This window comes from Helianthus annuus, chromosome 5, assembly GCF_002127325.2.
Source record: "Helianthus annuus cultivar XRQ/B chromosome 5, HanXRQr2.0-SUNRISE, whole genome shotgun sequence".
Taxonomy (NCBI): Eukaryota; Viridiplantae; Streptophyta; class Magnoliopsida; order Asterales; family Asteraceae; genus Helianthus; species Helianthus annuus.
The window spans coordinates 11,058,291-11,079,575 of NC_035437.2; positions in this window are offsets into that span (position 1 = coordinate 11,058,291).

Consider the following 21,285-nt stretch of genomic DNA (forward strand, 5'->3'; position numbering starts at 1 on the left):
CAGCACAACCACTGATGTCCACAACTGTGTCCATTTCGTCTAACCAGGTCATGCAATCTACAGAGCCCTTTTCCCCAGTGAAATCTCGGGGTTTGCAAGATACGAAATACTTATACGTGCAACTCCTGGAGCGAGGTGCATCATCGACCACTTTCTTCTTAGGGTGGACACTATTCTCATTGGATGAGTGCCTATCGTCGTCCTTCTTAGGCTTAGACGGAGTCGAGGGTGGTTTGCTGCGAGATTTAGAGTGGGTTTTTGGCTTTGAGTGTGGTGTAGATAGGGTTTTGCTTCGGGACTCGGTGTATTCTTCGTACTGTCGATCCAAGGCTGCCTTAACAGCGTTGTCTACCAAAGCTTTCAATTCAGCGCCCGTTAAATGAATTTGGGCGTTGTCATTTTCATCTTCCTTCGAATGACTATTAACTCCACTTGGTTCAGCCATTGTAACTCGAATCTGCTACAGAAGATAATGGCAAAGTTTTATTTAGGAGTTTATTATGGAATTGTCTTTTATGGCAATTCATTAACCATGGTAAACATAGACCATATTTGGTTAATTTGTTACTCACTGTTATTTAGGATTTGAATATAACTTATCCTATTTACAAATTATATGGTTAGTGGCACAAAGCCTAGTCACAAGGACGTTTTATAATATAAGCCGGGATTACAGAGAATCAAGGCATGAAGGTTTGAACCGTAGTCCTTTTACCTTTTCTGACAGGGAGTCATAGACTACAATTGTCTTTTCTCTTATATGACAATTAGTATGGCCCGTGGGCACTACATCACTAATGGATGTTTGATAAATGATCATCTTTATTGATGATTTAACCCATGATTTACCAATCATTAACTTGGGTTTTGGAATCCCTTGATGGATTCGTATATAAGAATGACGCGTGTGATTTTAACGAATCACATCTGCCAAGGATGTTAACATGTTTACAGAGGTTAACTGGAATCTGAATCTTTTAATTACGTCTTACCATCTTGGCCGGGTCTTATAATGACACCAGGCTAGGTTTCACTATTAAGATTCTTTATTTAGGCAGATTAATTTAAAAGGAATGATTTTTTATTAAAAAAAAACATTTCATATAACAATGTATATAATAAGAATGAAATTTATAACATATATTCCATTAATCATAATAATGATTACACACTGCCCTAAATGGGACTTTTTAAATAAATAAATACCTACGCATAGGTTTACAGAAAACAAGTCCACGCAGGGACCAAATACATAGATAGATGTCCACACAGGGACTAAAAGATAAGTCCACGCAGGGACTGAAATGCAATTGTCCACGCAGGGACTAAACACGATAAATGTCCACGCAGGGACTAAAATACTCAAAACAAATGTCCTCGCAGGGACTTGATTGTAATAGTAAATACTATAATACATAAAGAGACTAATGATCTCGTTTCTTCCTCCCTTTTAGTAGGTTTGCTAGGCCTTTAAGGAATCCACGATTACCTTTACGTTCTTGCTCAAAGTCTCGTTCCACTCGGTTTAGACGGTGGAGGATTTCTTCTTGCTCCGGAGGAGAAAAACGTGGCTGCTGCGATGGCTGCTGAACCGGAGGTCTAGGAGGTGCTGGATACCCATGAGCTGAGTAATCTGGTCCCCAAAGGTTTCCATAAGGTCTGTCGGGATGGAGGGCATTGTAATTAGCCGCTACCACGTATGGGTCAGCATCATAATTATAGTTGTAGTGTGTGTGAGTCGGCTGCTAAAACGGGTTGTACGTGGTGGAACCGGCGTACGCTGGTATCGGATTGTCATAGCCGAATGGTGGCGGAGGTGGTGCAACTAGTGCAGAATTCACCTCTGCAGGGTGACCAGAAGGTTCCCTTAACTGTGGTTCTTCAGGTACTGGTGGAAAGTGACTTGCACTCGAGTGGCGAGGGGTGCTAAAGTGGAATTCCCCTCCTCGGGTAGACATCTGCGTGCCTGATCTCCTACGCCTTGGCGGATCAGGAGGTGCTTGTTGAACAGGTGGTGGTGGAGGCGGTGGCGTAACTGCCACGAAATGCGAATCCTCGGAGGGATCCTGTTGCTGCTGCTGCTCATGAGGCGAGAAGTGGTGAGAAGGTGTGAAGTACCAATCACACTGGTTAAACCTCGCCTGGTAACTGTCGGGACCTTGATAGGGTGTTCCATGGATGGATGACCCATCAGAGATCTCGATAGGATGGTTGGGAGTACCTCGTGCAGGTTCTATGGGATCCGTGTCTTCATCCATATCTACCACGTTGTCTTCAGAAAAGTGATCCTCTGGTCCTAAAGGGTTGTAACCTATTGGTTCTTGGACGTAATCAGCCGGGTTAAATCGGCCTTGAAAGAAAGGAGTAGGATCGCCATAAGAACAGTGTGAAGCAGGTCGCTGGAGAGGTATAAACGAAGGTTGAGGGTTACTGGGATTGTTCTCCGAATCTGGTCCAAAAGAGTGACGGTATGAAGGTGTCGAACTGTGTGAGGTAGACCGTCTTGCAGGTTCAAAGAGGTTTCTTCTACGTCTCCGAGGTTCTTAGCTCCTCGTGCTGGAAGGAGCTCGCATGTTTGAAGGTCCGGCCTCGTGATCATTATGAGTAGTGATCGGCCCTTTGCCTCTTCCTCCTCGTCTAATTGTTGGTGGCATATTTCCTGCTTAACAAATCTTTAAATTACAATAAACAATAAAAGACAAACTGGAATAACAAATTCGAATTTGTCCTATGTTCTTGTCTAGACTCAAGTATGTGCAATTGTGTCATTGAGATTAAACACATAAGGATAGTGTTTAATTCACTCAACGTTGGCTCTGATACCAGCCTGTCACACCCCGATTTCCACGTGTATCACCGGTGGGCCCGGTGGGGGATTACCGTGACGTAGTTGGCAACAATATAGTCAAACCACACAATATATATAAATGCACAGCGGAAGCATAAAGATAAATTATATTTCAACCACTGATTGTAATATCCAAGTATCACGAGTAGTCGAAACAAATCCACAGGGGATCAAAATAAAATATAAAATATTGTTCAACAGATATTGGCATCCCAAGCTTGCGAGACTCTAACGATGCTAAGGAGTGGCCAGCCTATTACGAGTAGAACCTGCATTAATCTTTTTGGGGAAAATACGTCAGTTTACACTGGTAAATACATTCAACCGACACTTTTGTAAAATGTTTAATAAAAATTGATTTGAATGCACATGGCACAAACTCTTTATAACTTGGGATAATTTATAATTAAATCTTGTAAAAGAATTACATGTTTACTATGCGTTCGGTCGCCCGGGTCGTGCCGGGTTTAAGGTTAATAGACACGCCACAAAGCATAAAGCCGTGGCGGGAAAACCAACGGTTATATCTTTAATGATTTAGACACATTACGGGTGTACGCCTACACCCGTGTGTCGGGGTCGTGGCCATTTCGTAAAATGATGCCAAGGATATCCGGGACATGGTCATTAAGCTCCCAAAGGCGTATAGCCAACAAAACCAATTTTTAAACGGGTCACATTGAAATCATCCGACTACTAATGAGTTGGGGTCAATTGCCCGACCAAGCGGTATTTTAAATACCGTAACCCAAGCCCGTATAACGGAAAATAAGTTAAAAGTATTTACCTGAGCAAGTATTAATCCTTAATCAAACAAAATGCAAGTTTCTTTTACTGGTCTCCTACTCTGGAACGAGGGTTTAAACAACCTATTAGAATCCTAACGGGTCTTTTAATTTAGCCTTAGCTTAAACCAGTTAGTTTTAAAGGATAATTACGGTTTAATCGCGTGAAAGGCGAAAACCGGGAATGGAATGTGGTTTGGACCCAACAAGTTTGAAGACTTATTTTATATGGGTAATATAACCACACTCTGGATTTTGAGGTCAAAACAATAAGGTTTGACCCGTTTCGGCTAGTTTATGTAAACTAGTTACATAAACCGAACCGTGCGCGCAAAAGGCGTAACGGGTAACCGTAAGAGTCCTACACAAGTTTCCTAAGTTAATATGCTTTAAAGAGGTTGTGGTATCAGTAGGATACCTTCCATAATTCCCTGTAACGAGTTTAAATCCATTATATGCCCCGTAGGGGTATTTTGGTCATTTTAAAGATTATAAAAGAGGTTTCTGAGTTCTACAGGAAATATGAGTTTTCTGAACGGTTTATAAAGTCCAAAATACTCTATTTATTATTTAAAATCAGTAGCAACTGGAATCGGGTCAAAATACCTTGTAGAACTCAAGTTATGTCCAAAAAGGGTATATTCGGTATTTACCGAACCGATGCCATAACCGCAGGTTATGAGCAGGTTAAAAATGATTAAAAATCTTTAAAAATCTCAAAATATTATTTTACATCAGTGTGTAAAAGGTTTGGTGTCGAAATTTGGGTTTAGATAGGCTTTACGCTAAATGCGCCGTTTAATTACTAAAGTTTCCGTAATTGCGCTATTTAGCATAACTCCTATTCTAGACCTCGGATTGACGTGAAATTTTAGGGAGATGCTTAGAAATCAGTAACTAAGGTTATTGTCCTTTCACATGTCCAAAATTCTCGTTTTAAAGTGAAAAGGGCGTTACGGTCAACTTTTAAGCATCTAACGGAAATGTGCTAAAGACTCGGACAAACAACGAACCGGTCACAGAGGGTTATATCATCATGTAACCTAGTCCTAAGAGAGTCCTAAGGCATATCTAAATCATACAATAACGGGTCAGAACTAAGTCAAAGCAAAAGTCAAAGTTTTACGACTTTCGGTTCCGAACCGGGTCAAAACAGTAAATGGTCGAATCAAACAAGCTTAGACTAGTTAATATACTTATTATCATGTTATATGAGTGTTAAAACAGGTTACACGCTATCTACATTACTGATTATGCATAAAATCGCAAAATAGCATTCTGTTGACTTTTTCTAAGCAAGTTTGACTCGACATTCGGACAAGTTAGGTGGGAATCAGAGGGTGCCCTTTTTGGGGTTTAATGCCCACATGATTACCAACATATAACTACTTTTGATTCGACAAACCACTGGACCATTTGTGATTTATCGTAAAGTCAATCGTTAATTACGACGGATTGACTTTTAAGCTAAAACTATGCAAAAACTAAACCACAAAGGGTTAGGCATACTTACAGAAGCTTGGTACACGACCAGAGATGATAGAAGAGTGTTCTTGAGCTTCAGAAGTGATCAAGAAAGCAGGTTTGAGGTGTGGTTACAATGTGCACAACTTATGGCCTTTTATAGTGAAAATGGAAGCACAAGATCATCACAACTAAGGCTACAAGGGCTCCTTGATCATCAACATGTGTCCCTGGGTGCTAGGGGTCGTTTAGGGGGCGCCCATGCTCTCATAATGGCATTCTAAGGCGGTTAAAATAGCAAACAGTGAACCTGTCCCCGTATTCTGCATCTGGCGCCTTGACGCGGCCCGCGTTAAGGATCAGGCTACCCTTACGCGGGTCGCCTGAATCCTGATGTCAGGAACCGGATCTGCACTGCCCGCGCGGCCCGCGTAAGCTGCTTGGTTTCTTCGACGCGGCCCGCCTGAGGCTTGTTTTCCAAGATTTTCAAATCTTTTGCCATTATTGCCCTGGCCTTTCAGTTTCGGAGGGGTAACTTTGCGATTTGGGCCTCGATTATTTACGAATAAGGGCCTCGGAACCTTTACCCATCTTATTAACCCTTGGTTAATTTATTATTACCCGAAATGCCTTAATTTTCAAAGTTTGACGCTTTTAACCCTTATTAACGAATTCGATCATAACTTTCTCGTTTTGAATCGGAACTTCGCGAAATTTAAATCCGCATTCTAGTGAGTATAATTTATCACTACAAGGCCTCGGGTATGCCCAAAGGTCACTCAGAGGTTTAATTTAAACATGTTGACACATTTGGCCCCTGTAGTTTGTAATTCCTCACTTTCTTCCACAATTCGTTCCGTACGTTCCATGATTCATTCGTTTGAAGGTACGAGCATCATTTAGGGTTACTGTACAGTATATTTATCCCTTATTGACATTTTTAGCCCTCGAATTTGCATACTTTCAATGTTTGTCAACTTTAGTCCTTATTTAGTGTTTAGTACCACATGTAAACTCATGACACGTGTCAATACATTATTGGACGCAAAAATTTCGAGGTGTTACATAGGTCTATCTGGGTTTGTTTTAGCTTGTTAAGTTTTTTTTTTATATGTTCTAACCCACTTTTGTTCAGTAATATATTCAGGTTTTCTTAATTAAATAATTAGTCAAATATGTCAATAGGTCAAGGGGGAACTAAGAAATCTTGTCTGATGATAACATGGAAAATCTGGTAAGAATCAAATGAAATCTGATAGGAAATGATAAATCATCAGAATCTGATAAAATTTATCAGAAATTTCGTTAACACATCAGAAATCTGATGTAAAGAAACAAAAAAAAAACTGAATTATTTTTAGATATGTTTCTTTCAATTTTTTTTTCTGAGGACTGAAACAAGCCATATGAAAGAGACCTCCTAATAACATCAGAACAAAAATGTAGAGTTCACAAGATCAAGGTAAGAAATTTTGTCAAACTCCACTCATTCCCTCTCATCTTAAAAAAACATATATTTTGATTCAAACTCCTATAAATGAATCAAATATCTTCTGATGATATATATGGGAAAATTCAACTCTTTGAGAAATATGTAGATCTTTCAATATATATATCATCAAAAGAACAACATGGGAAAGCACTCAATTGAAGAAAAGGCTTTTGATTGGACCTATTCTGAAATCAAAAAGGGTCCCACCTAAAAAGGTGCAAGTTGGATACTAGTGTTTATCTTTTAAAAATCGTTGGAATCTCTAATTGTCTTAAATGAGATATACATTAAATTAGAGATAACCCAAGGGTTTTTCAAAAACAGTTGCGTCTTTAAAAGATTAAAACATCATTAAGGTGTCATAAAACATCTTGAATACAAACAACCCACGAAAAACACTCAAAAATCTCTGTCTCAGCTCACTATAAATATCCCCTCTAACAACAGAGACGTCCATCTTCAACATCGATTCTCGAAACCCTAAAAAACCTTTTTCAAAAGCAAAAAACCCAAATCCTTAATGGCTGCCTCAAACAAAGTCCACCTCCAGCTGAACACACTGTTCCCCTAATCACTGAAGCTGAATATCTTCCTTTGAAGAACAACAATGAAGCAATAAACACCAATATCGAACAATATGATGTGAAGTGTCAAATTCTCATTGAGTTTCTGATCAGAAGCCCAATAGCTCATGCTCTTACAAAGACCAGAGAGGTACCAGAAAGATTGATACAACAGGTTGTACACACTCTCGAAGCTCATAGAACAGATATGGAGCTTACAGCACATGTATGGGAAGATATCTTCATCAGAATCACACCAGAGAAAATAAGGGAATGTTTGGAACTACCCTTAAATCAAGAGTATGAAGATGCATCTCCAAAAGAAGACATGTTTGAACAACTTGATGCTGTAATGGGATGCAAGGCGAAGATTTCAAAAATCAACGAGTTCAAGAGGAACAAGCTACCTGCCTTCTGGCAAGTATTGATGGAAATATTGAATAAATGTTTATCATCCAAGATCGGAGGTACGGATCAGATAAATACGAATATTCTAACAATCATGTTCAGCCTTATAACTGGGTTGAATATTGATTTTGGAACCGAAATATTTAATCTGATCAAAAGATCAATTCTGACCAAAAATGGAAAGATAGATTCACATCTACCATTTCCCAGATTTTTATCCATCGTAATTTCTGATGCTTTTTCTGAAAGAAATCTGCAAACTCCAAAATCAAAATATATGTGGAGATCAGAAATTATGAGACCCTGGAGTGCTGCAGGGTCTTGGAAGTCAGACTTTGATGTACCTGTTCTACCAGAAAATATGATGGATCTTGTACCAGAAAATTCATCATACAGAGCAGAATACATGAGAATGTTAAGTAGGCAAGCAGAAACAAAAGAAGGATTTGAAAAGGTATCGCCCATGGAGCATGATGCAGAAGAATCAACAGCACCAAGAATAGAGCAGCAGGATGAATCTGATCCACTTCTTGCTGATCAAGATGTGCATATGACTCTTGCAACAGAAGAACATCATGCTGAAGGCTCACATATTGGAAAAACAGCTGCTACAAAGTCTAAACTCAATTTATTTTATACTTCTGGAAGTAATTCTGATGAATCAATTCAACCAAGATATGAAATATTACAAAGAAGCACTGTTTTTACAAAACAAAATGTGAGTGAAACAAAAGACCCATTTTCTGAGTCAAACACTGAGGAGGAAAATGTGGTAACAACAGGTGGAGATCAGTTCACTGATCAAGGAAATCTGGATGAGAAAAATAAAAGTTTCTCAACAACTCATGGAGAACTTGAAAAGGTTCAAGGATGTGAAGAAAACCAGGACTTGAATTTGTTTCAAACTTCTAGTGAGGAAATAGAGAACTTGGATACTTCGAATCCTCTTAACCTCAGAACATCAGAAAATGTGTTTTCTGGTGGTGTTAGAAGGGAAACATCTGTTGTTTCTCCTATTTCCCAAGAACAACCATCTATGTCTCCAAAACAACTTCATAAAGAACTTGAAGATGAAGCAGCTGTTGAGAAAACAGTCATGAACGAAAAACTTGATCTGATACTGGAAGAAATCAGAAATCAAAAATCAGAAGTCAAAGCTCTATCAGAGACAGTCAAAGCTGTGCAGAAACAAACTGAAGAAAATAGTGCAGCTCTCAAAGAATGTAGGTCCCCTTGATGTTATGGATCTTTAACAGAATCGTCTATCTAACCTAGAGTGCGGAATCCTCTAGATCAGATTGTAGCAGAAAACGTGTAGAAACTGAAACAGCAATTCACTTTCAAACTGGTCTTTATTGATTATCAATCTTGACGAATTACAATCAATCAAGACCACAAATTCGTCCAAGCCCTAGCTCTCACGAATTCTCTCTCTCACAACTGTTTTGGCTGATTAACCTTAACCCTAATGTCTAACCTTGTTTATATAACACAAGGTTCACAACTGGGCTAGGTTAAAGACTCCTGGGCTGCGAATTGGACAGGCCCAATTCGCCCCCATCACCCAATTCCTTGGGTTTAGTTAGCCCAAACATAACAACTAACTATTACAAAGCTAAACCCGCTAACTGTTTATCGTTTAACTAATTACAAGATATCCAAAGACCAAATCTAAGCTGTTGTCACAAACATGCACCAACAAACTCCCCCTTGACAATAGCTTCATAAAAACTTTGTCTTCAGTCTTTTGTCTTCAGTCTTCTTGCAATCTTCATGTAATCTTGCACTGTCTTTGGTCTTTGGATAGCTTCAGCTTCAATAGCTTCTGTCAGCAACAGACTGTCAGCAACAGATAGACTCCCCCTAAGCTGATGCATCCAATCACCAAATCTTCAACACGTTAGCGTTTGAGTAAACTCCAGTTCAGCATTTGCAAAGCAATCTTCAACTCTTCAACATTGTCTGCAATATAGAAAGGAGGTTCTACCATGCAACCAATCATAACTCTCATCTTCACATGTCACAGCAACTTCTCAGCAACAAACCGCTTCAATCTGAACACTATAAAACAAACATCTCGAGAAACCATAAGAATTTTTCAACAAAAGTTAAATAAATTATTATTTTTCAAGAGATTAGTTAAACTGTGTCACAGATTAAGCATTTTCAACTCATCACCAACACGCAAAACTTTTTGTTCAACACACAAGAACCTGCCTGATTGAAAATTTTTAAACTCACTTACTAACACCGTCTCCCCCTATCAGTAACGATTCCTCCAAGAATAACAGTTTTCCGTACGTTAAGAATTTGTAAACAGAAAAAGACACTATTTTTGGATTTTTATATTTTTCTGAAAGCAAGTAAATAACAAAAACAATAAACACTCTATTTTTGTGAGAATCACTGGTAAGAAGATCATATCAGCACAAGCAAACTGTTTCACACAATTAGATAATTCTTTATTCAATTTTTAGTGAAAGCAGTTCACGACGATTACCAGTATGTTTGTCCACCTAAACAAAATGCATGAACATTTCAAGTACCATTACCATATGATACGTTAAGGTAATTTTATTTACTGATATACTAGCGTGTCCCACTTCAGGATGTACCCCCGCGATCAAGGTATGCACAAGGATTCATCGTAGTAGGTGAGTATACTGATGTCATCCTTTAAGATATCCTGTCTGTGTCTAGTTCTGCATTTAACCTGTTTTATCATGTTTTGATTTCGTAACCATGAACACCCAATTAAATACAAATCATATCCTGGAAATATAAACAGCACACTCTATCATGCAAGTATCTTCCCTACCACATATTTCACAAGTCCAATCCAGATTTCTGAAATCTTAACTGGGAATAGGTTGAGAAGAGAACAGAATAGATCTTTAGTAGAGATGGTATAATATACAAAATAAATGAGATTTTCTCAATTTGATATAGGTTTCTTGGGTTTCTTTTGGGCACTAGAGGGCCTCTTTCGGGTGTATTAGATCTATAGCGCGACAACGTACAGCTAGGTCAGCATGTATCTGGATGCAGCAGAAGCTGTCGTTGCCTAGCACCTCCAGGTCAGCATATATCTGGATGCAGCAGAGGAGGTACACGACTTTTTTCAGAGAAGATTTCAGAATCAGATCAAAATTGTGTGTATCGGGAAATATACAGACATTCAAATAGAAATGAGCTAATTCCAAGTGACTAACTTTCCTGGGGTCATGTACAATTTTTTGTTCTAACAGACAGACAGCCAAGATATCCCTAGTTGAAACAACAGTATAAAGACCCAAAACTTCAGATTTTGGCAATCTATCAACGCAAGAATTAAGGTCATTAAACCATACATCACTGATATGTTCCCCACTCATATTCAGTTCATTTAGGTTTATATCACATTGGTAAGTTGATTATTTCATGCTTTTTGCCTACTGGTACATCATATGATGAAGCTGCTATCACACTTAAGCAATTTATGATTCAATTTCAGTGTGACAGTCTAACTTGCTGATGTACTATCATTTCTTCTTTTTCACACATTGAAATCTCATTTTTGATTTTCTATTTTTTTTTATGTTTTTGATTTTTCAATTTTTTTTTATGTTTTTTATTTTTATGAAAAGCAGTAAACTATTTACAAAAATTCTTATGAAAAACCAGTTATTCAGGATTCCTCATCCCGTTGAGTTCGACTAAATGTTCAAAGCGAGCCCTGTCAAATGCTTTAGTATAAAGATCTGCCAGGTTATCCTCTGTGTCGACTCGGCACTTTGAACCACAAAATAAATCATTTAACAAAAATATACATCAACAATCTCACACCCCCCATCTTGTGCCTAGAGCAGCCACTATCAACATAAGTTGATAATCCTCCTTAGCAGCTCCTGCACACACTAACTTAGAAATTAGTTAGATTGGGGGACCCAAGCCTTAATGGTCTTGGGTCGTCCAAATTCACCAACCACTGGAACATCCATCCAATATCCATTACTCCTAACTGGAGTCTTGGATCTTAGACCTGTTGATGGAATTTGATTTTGATTTCCACTAGGCCTTTGGTCCTGAGGGTTCCTATATACATTTGGACAATTTGACCTTTGGAAATTTTGATTTGGAAACCTACTTCTACCATTATCATACCATGAATTCTTGAAAAATTTTGGATGTTGTTGAACATTTGAGTTACAAAAACTCCTATGTTCATTTCTTCTTTGAAAATTTTTATTACAAGAAGTCTGGTATCGATTTTGATATCCGAAATTTTTATCTTGACTTTGAAATCGATTTGATTTACCATTATAATGACTAAATTGTGGAGAAATACTTCTTGGTCTATCAAATCTTTTCGAAGTTGAAGGTTTAGATTGAAATTCAGGTTTCTTTGTCTGACAACTTGATTTTACATTATTGCTTGACCCAACCTGATTCCCTTCTTTCACCACATCAACTTTTTGCTTACCTTTCTTCAAAGGACAACAACTCGCCACGTGCCCTTTGTTGTGACATTTAAAACAGGATCTTTTCTTGTAATTTTTCTTTTTGTTTGATCCCTTTTTAAATGTGTTGGTCTTTTTGTCTTTAGTATCCTCATCCACTTTATGAGGTGTACTGTTAGACCCAATGTCACACCCCAACCGATGGCGGAATCATCGAGGCGCGGCACTGAGCGAAACAGATTGTTCAGAAGTTTCCACAACAACTATCCTACAATTCAGTTATATAACACGTCCCATACCGTGTCCCAAATAATAATAAGTTATCATAGAAATCAACCAAACAATATGGGAACTGTTCCGACAACTCAAATTCTTAATTATTACAAACCGAAAGTAAATATTGTTCTAAGACCTCTAGACGTCTATCCATCAATCTTACTGACTACAGGTGCCAGTACAAGATCTACAGATAATTATGGCCCTGGAACAGGTACGTGGACACTGTCCTAGGGTCACTGGCTCCTAGAAGCTTATTATTGCCTCGCTTCCCTAGCACGCTAGTAGCTTAAACACCTGTCACATACGTTAAAATAACAGTCAATACATATAATGTAAAGGTGAGTACACAAGTTTGATATAGCATATAGAGTTCGAATAGTTTACGCATAACCAAGCACGTACACAAGGGCAAACGATGCATGTAAATTATCAACATGGGACCATCGATACCAATGACTTCGGGTTGACTGTCCGAGACAGTTCGCAATACATGATTACCACCGTAATCCATGCAAGTAATTGTCCTTAGCAACCCCCGTGTGAACGGGTGCTGAGTCCAAACTATAGTACTACGTTGCTAAAGCAGGCAGATAGCACTCCACGTGTAAACATAATAAACAGCAATCATTTAGACAAGTAATACATGCAAGTAGGTTAGCGTTCAAATAGTTTGTGTTGCTTGTGATTTTGATAGATTACGTATGTAACACCCAAAAGTGCTGAAAGCAAAAAGGGATCGAGCATACTCACAGTGATTGATTGTGGATTGAAGGGAGCACTGAGAATAGGTTAGCCTGAATAGTTCGATAACACAACGATGAGTAACGCGGAAAAGTAAACAATGTACTTGGATCGAGTAGGCCATTCGATCGGACAGCAGTTCGATCGAGTGGGCTGTTCGATTGGTTTGAAAGTCCGTTCGAACATCCATTCGATCGGCTGGCTGGCTCGATCGGCTGGTTCCTTCAAGTGGATTGTTTCTTCCTTTGATGTGATGGATGTGTTCGTGTACGATGGTTTGTACTACCTTTCAAGTTGGCCGATCGAACAGCTGTTCGATCGGTTAGCCCAACCGATCGGTTAGCATTGCATTGTTTTCAAATATGTCACTCGATCGGTTGGCATGTTCGATCGGGTGACATTCCAATGTTTCGAAAAGTCTAAGTGTTTTAAAGTATAGTATCTCATGATCCGAGCAGTAATGATTACAATCGAGTGGCGTAGTCGATCGAACAGTACCTCGTCAATACTACACTTTTGGTGAGTTGGTGGGTCTAAGTGCTTAGTCGATCGGTTAGCCTAACCGATCGGCTGGCATAGTCGTTCGGTTGGGCTGTTCGATCGAACAGCCTAGCCGTTCGGCCAGCCTCTCGATTTGGTTAACCTATCACTTAACACTTGTTTCTTCCCGTGAATTGTTGATGTTTTAGAGATATTTTGACTACGAGTTGAACCACCAAGCTGAAGTCCCTATTTAGTCTACTGACTCGAGCAGGAATCACCCAAACTCGGTCAGAGACGGTTTGGAACCCAAGTTTAACGTTTAACCCGGAATCGGTATATCTCTCGGTAGAACCCGAATCTTGAACCATGTGTTCGTTTAGATTGATTTGTAAATCGGTTCAAGCTTCGTTTTCACCGGTTTGAGTGTAAAAGAGTTGAAAGATAGATGAAAACTCATCTTCCAATCCTTTTCCACCGTGAAATGTTAAGATCCTTGGAAGATTTTAGGTTGTTTATGTGGAAATCGGTTAGATCTAGCTTATTCATGGTTGAATGAAGTCAAGAACATGAAGTTCTTGATGAACACCAAGAACACCATGATGACATCACTCAAGAACACCTAGATCTTGGTGATTTCATGGATGAAATCCAAGTTTTTGAAAGATAGAAAGATGGAGAATCGATTAATGAACAAAAACGTACAAGGATTAGAACGAAATACTTACCGGTTTAAGAGGAATCTGAGATTTAGTGAGAAGAAGAGGCTGGTCGGTCAGAGCTTTTCCAAAAGTGGAAAGCTTGACAAGGACAGCCCTATTTATAGGCTTCCAAAAGAGGAAAGGGTCTGCTGATCGAACAGCATCCCTGATCGAGCAGCTGTCCGATCGAACAGCCTGTTCGATCGGCTAGCCTGTTCGATCAGGTTGCCCTGTTCGATCGGCTCGCCTGGTTTTTGAGTGTTTTGCGATGATTTTCGATATTTCGAGTTCGATGAACGATGATTTGAGGATGATAGAATTTCCTAATCAAATTACTTTTAGTTCCAACTACTATATCTACATACAAGCATCCTTACAACCATTTCGGGTTCGATTTCCATTGGGTTTGATTCACCTTTGAGTCTTGATTGATTTGATTGATTCACCACACACTTTAACATAAAAGTAAACATGCACAAGTAACACATAAGGCACACACACACGTATAAAAGTACAAAAATCCCCACACTTGAGTTCGATGATTGATTGATTAGCTTGATTACTGATTGACTAGCTTTATTGCGTTGTTACTTCCTACCATCCACAGTTGGTCGTTGGTTCACAGTTCGATTATCGGTCGATTAGTTTGATTATACAACACTTACTCCAAATAATACGAAAATCAAAATGAAACTAAAGTGAAATTAATCTTTATTAATCTTTAATTCCAATAACAGTCAACACTTGACTTTGACTTTGACTTTGGAAAACACGGGGTGTTACAGTCTCCCCTCCTTTAGGGAATTTCGTCCCGAAATTAGGCCGAGAACCGTACATCGCCGTGTGATTTTACCTATTTGATGCTTCAGATCTATCTGAATAACTGCGGGTACTTGGCCTTCATGTCACTTTCGAGTTCCCAAGTGAACTCCGCGCCTCGTTTGCCTTCCCATCGGACTTTCACAATAGGAATGCGAGAGCGTCTGAGTTGCTTGGTCTGTCGGTCCATGATTTCGACAGGCTTTTCCACGAAGTGTAGTGTCTCATTGACCTGAAGATCGTCGAGTGGTATTATTGCGTCATGGTCGGCAACGCATTTTCGAAGGTTTGAAATATGGAAAGTCGGGTGGACATTGCTGAGTTCCTCCGGTAATTCGAGTTTGTAGGCAACTTTACCGATCCTTTCCAGAATCTTAAAAGGTCCAACAAATCGAGGCGCAAGTTTCCCTCTTTTGCCGAATCGGACTACTCCCTTCCAAGGTGATACCTTTAGGAGCACGTAGTCGCCAACTGCAAATTCGCGGGGCCTGCGTCGTTTATCGGCGTACATCTTTTGTCTGTCCCGGGCCTTTACCAAGTTTTCCCTTATCTGGTGGATCTTGTCAGTCGTTTCTTGCAGAATCTCGGGCCCAGTCAATTGCGAATGACCGACCTCGTGCCATACAATAGGCGAGCGACATCTCCTACCATACAAGGCTTCGAAAGGAGCCATTTCGATGCTGGAGTGATAGCTATTATTGTACGAAAATTCGACTAATGGTAGGTGTTTGCTCCAACTACCACCAAAATCGATAGCACACGCACGGAGCATGTCTTCAATAGTACGAATCGTTCTTTCAGTCTGCCCGTCGGTTTGCGGGTGGAATGCGGTACTCAAATTCAGCGTCGTACCAAGAGCTGCTTGAAAAGTTTCCCACAATCTCGATGTAAACCGAGCGTCGCGATCAGAAATGATGTCTCGAGGCGTACCATGATTCTTAATGATTTCGTCGGTGTAGATTTGGGCTAGCTTGGCCACCTTGTAGTCTTCTCGTATTGGCAAAAAGTGGGCTGATTTTGTTAGACGGTCGACTATAACCCAAATACTGTCGTGACCTGATGGCGTGGTCGGAAGCTTAGTTATGAAATCCATAGCTATGCTTTCCCACTTCCATACGGGTATCGGCGGTTGTTCGAGTAAGCCTGAAGGTCTTTGGTGTTCAGCCTTGACTCTTGCACAAGTTAAACAGCTACCAACATAAAGAGCAATATCCCTTTTCATCCCAGGCCACCAGTACTTGTAGCGAAGGTCCTGGTACATTTTGTCCGCACCGGGATGAATGGAATATCGGGATTTGTGGGCTTCGTTCATGATGATCTTCCGCAAATCTGTCCTCCTCGGAACCCAGATTCGGTCCAGATAATAGAATATCCCGTTGGCTTTGCTCACGAGCTGAGTTCCATCGTGATAGATTCGTTCTTTCTTCAACGTACGCTCGTTAAAGCATGCGTGTTGTGCTTCGCGGATGAGAGCTTCGAGGTTATACTGAGCCTGGATGTTTCGAACACCTATCACGTAATTCTTTCTGCTGAGGGCGTCTGCAACTACATTCGCCTTGCCTGGGTGATAACGGATCTCACAGTCGTAATCGTTGAGAAGTTCTACCCATCGGCGTTGACGCATATTGAGTTCTCTCTGGTTAAAGATATGTTGTAAGCTCTTGTGATCGGTGAAGATCGTACACTTTGTACCATACAGGTAGTGTCGCCAAATCTTTAAGGCAAAGACAACTGCGCCTAGCTCGAGGTCATGGGTTGTATAGTTCTTCTCGTGGATTTTGAGCTGTCGAGATGCGTAAGCTATAACCTTGTCTCGTTGCATGAGAACACAGCCAAGTCCAAGGTTTGAAGCATCACAATAGACGATGAAGTCATCGCTTCCGTCCGGCAGTGTAAGAACTGGTGCATGGCACAGCATATGTTTGAGGGTTTGGAAAGCAGTCTCCTGCGCGGTTCCCCACACAAAAGGCTTGTCTTTATGAGTAAGGGAGGTAAGTGGTACAGCAATCTTGGAGAATCCTTCGATGAATCGCCGGTAGTAACCAGCCAGTCCGAGAAAAGAGCGAACTTCTGACGGATTCCTTGGCGTAACCCATCCCTTGACTGCCTCAATCTTTGCAGGATCAACGTGTATACCTCGACTATTCACAATGTGACCCAGAAATTGAACCTCCTCTAACCAGAACTCACACTTGGAGAATTTGGCGTAGAGTTGGTTTCCCTGAAGCAACTCGAGAACCAATCGCAAATGCTGCGCATGTTCGGCCCTCGATCTGGAATAGATCAGGACATCGTCGATAAATACAATGACAAAACGGTCTAAGAACGGTTTACACACGCGATTCATCAGATCCATAAAGACCGCGGGTGCGTTGGTCAGACCAAAAGGCATGACAACAAATTCGTAGTGGCCGTATCGGGTTCGAAAAGCGGTTTTGGGTATGTCCTCCTCTTGAATCCGCAACTGATGATAGCCTGAACGTAGATCAATCTTGGAGAAGCACTGAGCACCTTGTAGTTGGTCAAACAGATCATCGATTCTTGGTAAGGGGTATCGGTTCTTGATGGTCAGCTTGTTCAATTCCCGGTAATCGATGCACATTCGGAACGACCCGTCCTTCTTTTTGACGAAAAGGACTGGTGCGCCCCAAGGAGAAGTGCTCGGGCGAATAAAGCCTTTTTCAAGTAACTCTTGGAGTTGGTTTGAGAGTTCTCGCATCTCAGATGGAGCGAGTCGATACGGAGCTTTGGCCACTGGGTTAGCTCCTGGAATAAGGTCGATTCGAAAGTCGATATCACGACTTGGGGGTAATCCTAGGAAGATCATCAGGGAACACCTGAGGAAATTCTCGGACAACAGGAACATTATTGACTTCAACTTTCTTTTTCTTGTCCGTCTCTGCTACAACAATGTTGGCCAAGAAGGCTCGATATTCCTTGCGGAGATATTTGCGAGCTTGAAGACAGGACATGAGCTTGAGATCTTTCGCAGTAGTTTCACCATAAACACATAGAATATCACCACTAGCTAGCACGAAACGAATCATCTTATCGGCACACACAACTTCAGCATGATTTTCACGAAGAAAGTCCATGCCTACTATGACATCGAAACTTCCGAGCTGCATTGGAATGAGATTAATCGGGAATATATGATTGTTGAGCTTGAGGGTACAATCACGGAGCACAGAATTGACAGCAATGGTTCTTCCGGTAGCGACTTCTACTTCGAAGGGTGTCGAAAGATAAGAGCGCTTACGTCTAAGAAGCTTCTCAAATTCAAATGACACAAAGCAGTTATCGGCTCCAGTATCAAACAAACATGATGCATATATACCATTCACAAGGAACGTACCATTGACCACGTTGTTGTCAGCTTGAGCCTGACGTGCATTGATGTTGAAGGTTCTGGCGTGAGCTGCTTGCTGTTGAGGCTGTTGTTGTTGTTGCTGGGGTTGTTGAGCTTCTTGTTTCACTACCCTGTTCGGGCACCGGTTTGCGAAGTGGTTAGGGTCACCACACGCAAAGCAGGTCCGAACATTGTTTGCCGGGGCCTGTGCAGCTTGAGGAGCTTGAGGAGCTGGGAGTAGAGCCTGGTTAACAGCAGCCTGAGCTTGCGTTTGACGGGGACCATAGCGACAACTCGCAGTGAAATGCCCGTAGACGTTACAGTGAGCACAGAATCGGCAGGCCACACCCACTGGGTGATGATAGGAACATGTAGCACAGAGTGGGTGGGGGCCGGTGTACGCACGCTTTGCTGGCGGCGCATTGATCACTGGCGCAGTGCGCTGTGGTTGTTGCTGTTGTTGCGGTACTGACTGAAGAGGAGCAGCATTGGTTGCGGCGGCGCAACTCTTGTTCTTCTTTCTTCTTCTCGAAGACTTGGAGGCTTGAGTGGTGGTGTTATCGGTTGATGCTGCGGTGACTTGATGCAGGGGCTTGACTTGCTTATCCCAGAAACCAGCCTTCACCCGCTTGTCATTAATCTCAGCGGCGAGTAGGTAGGTTTCCTCGATCGTTGCGGGCTTGGAGGCGTGAACGAAATCTGCGACACAATCCGGAAGAGCACGGATGTATTTCTTGATGGTCATGTCAGAAGTCTTGACCTGGTCGGGACATATGATACTCAATTGCTTGAAACGGGCAGTGAGACCAGCATTGTCTCCCTCCTTTTGCTTGATACCCCAGAACTCATCCTCCAACTTTTGGCGTTCGTGGGGAGGACAGAACTCGTCCATCATGATCGCCTTCAATTCCTTCCACGTCAGCTCGTATGCAGCGTCGTTCCCGCGCTTGTTCCTTTCTGCGGTCCACCAGTCCAAAGCTCGTGACTGGAAGACACCGGTAGCATTGAGAGTACGGAGGTGATCTGGGCATCCGCTTTGACGAAGGGTGACTTCTACCGAGTCAAACCAATGAAACAAAGCCGTAGGGCCATCTTCACCGGTAAACTCTTTTGGCCCACATGCCTTGAATTGTTTGAAGCTAAAAGTAGCTTTGTTGGGATCTTTGGGCGTGAGGGTTCGGGATTCCTCAGATGACTTGCTTGCGTTCTCGAACACATCGCTGACGGCTTTTGCCAGGGTCTTAGAGATGATAGCAGCCAGACGTCGATCTCTTTTCTCCTGGCGGGTAAGACGCGAGCGTGATCTAGGTTGTCCAGATGACGACATGGTCTGCAATAGACATCGTCACAGGCTCAACACAACGAATTTGAGTCTCACACGTTCTTAGATCTCTAAAGCTTAGAATCACGTCGCATTTCTCGTCACGTATCACACATAGTCACATAAGCACATAATCATAGGGCACATAAGCACAGAAGCAATTAGAGCACATACGCAATTAAGCAAGTAGAGCACTTAATTCCCTAAACACGTACGCAATTTTTATCACAGAGGCAATTAATATCACGTAATTCCTCCTAACAGTACGCAGTAGCACACTTAGTTTCCTAACCGCCCCTAAGTTTTGAATATAGCGGTCACATACAACACATCGAGTAGCATAGTATGGCGTAGCGTAGCATACTGGTTTCGTTTAGATCACATCAACAGGGGTTCGAATCGCAGTAGGATAACAACAAAGGTCACGCAGATTGATGACAAATGGAGCATTCAACGAATCTTTAAAACACATAAACAGGTAATTCATACAAAATCAACAGAACAACACTCAAAATCGGAAAATGGATTGTCTGCGGCTACTAGACTTTGACTAACCATGGCAATTTAACTATTCACAGTTGACTTGTCGTCACTTCCGACTCTAGGGGACATGTTTCTGCCTCGATTCTTGGGCATTATACATGCACATTCTAGGTCATACTCGTGAGTTCGGGTCGTTGGAGTCCGTCAATTGCCTTGGCGAGATAAAATTAAAGTTGGAATAACTGCCAAGGTTAGGGTTTCACCCCTAGCTCAGCAATTTCTTCCTTGTTTTAAGAAAATTTAGAGGAAAATTTCATCAAATTACGGGTTTTCAGCCCTGTTTTGGTATAATTCTCCCCCGTTTGTTGATAGAGATTTGTACATAATAATTGGCAAAATTTGTAATTTAGGCAGGAATTGGCGGGTTTCACTCCTAATCCCGTCCAAATTACAAAATTTGGCTCGGAGTTCGGATGTAATGATAGAATAAAAGGAAGCAACATAAAATAAGCACATAAACTTGGTCTCTTGGTTCCTAACTATAGTCTAGGTCTATAAAACAGCGATCCGGACTAGATCGTGTCTAACCTAATTCCCTATAGTTATGGCTCTGATACCAATCTGTCACACCCCAACCGATGGCGGAATCATCGAGGCGCGGCACTGAGCGAAACAGATTGTTCAGAAGTTTCCACAACAACTATCCTACAATTCAGTTATATAACACGTCCCATACCGTGTCCCAAATAATAATAAGTTATCATAGAAATCAACCAAACAATATGGGAACTGTTCCGACAACTCAAATTCTTAATTATTACAAACCGAAAGTAAATATTGTTCTAAGACCTCTAGACGTCTATCCATCAATCTTACTGACTACAGGTGCCAGTACAAGATCTACAGATAATTATGGCCCTGGAACAGGTACGTGGACACTGTCCTAGGGTCACTGGCTCCTAGAAGCTTATTATTGCCTCGCTTCCCTAGCACGCTAGTAGCTTAAACACCTGTCACATACGTTAAAATAACAGTCAATACATATAATGTAAAGGTGAGTACACAAGTTTGATATACCATATAGAGTTCGAATAGTTTACGCATAACCAAGCA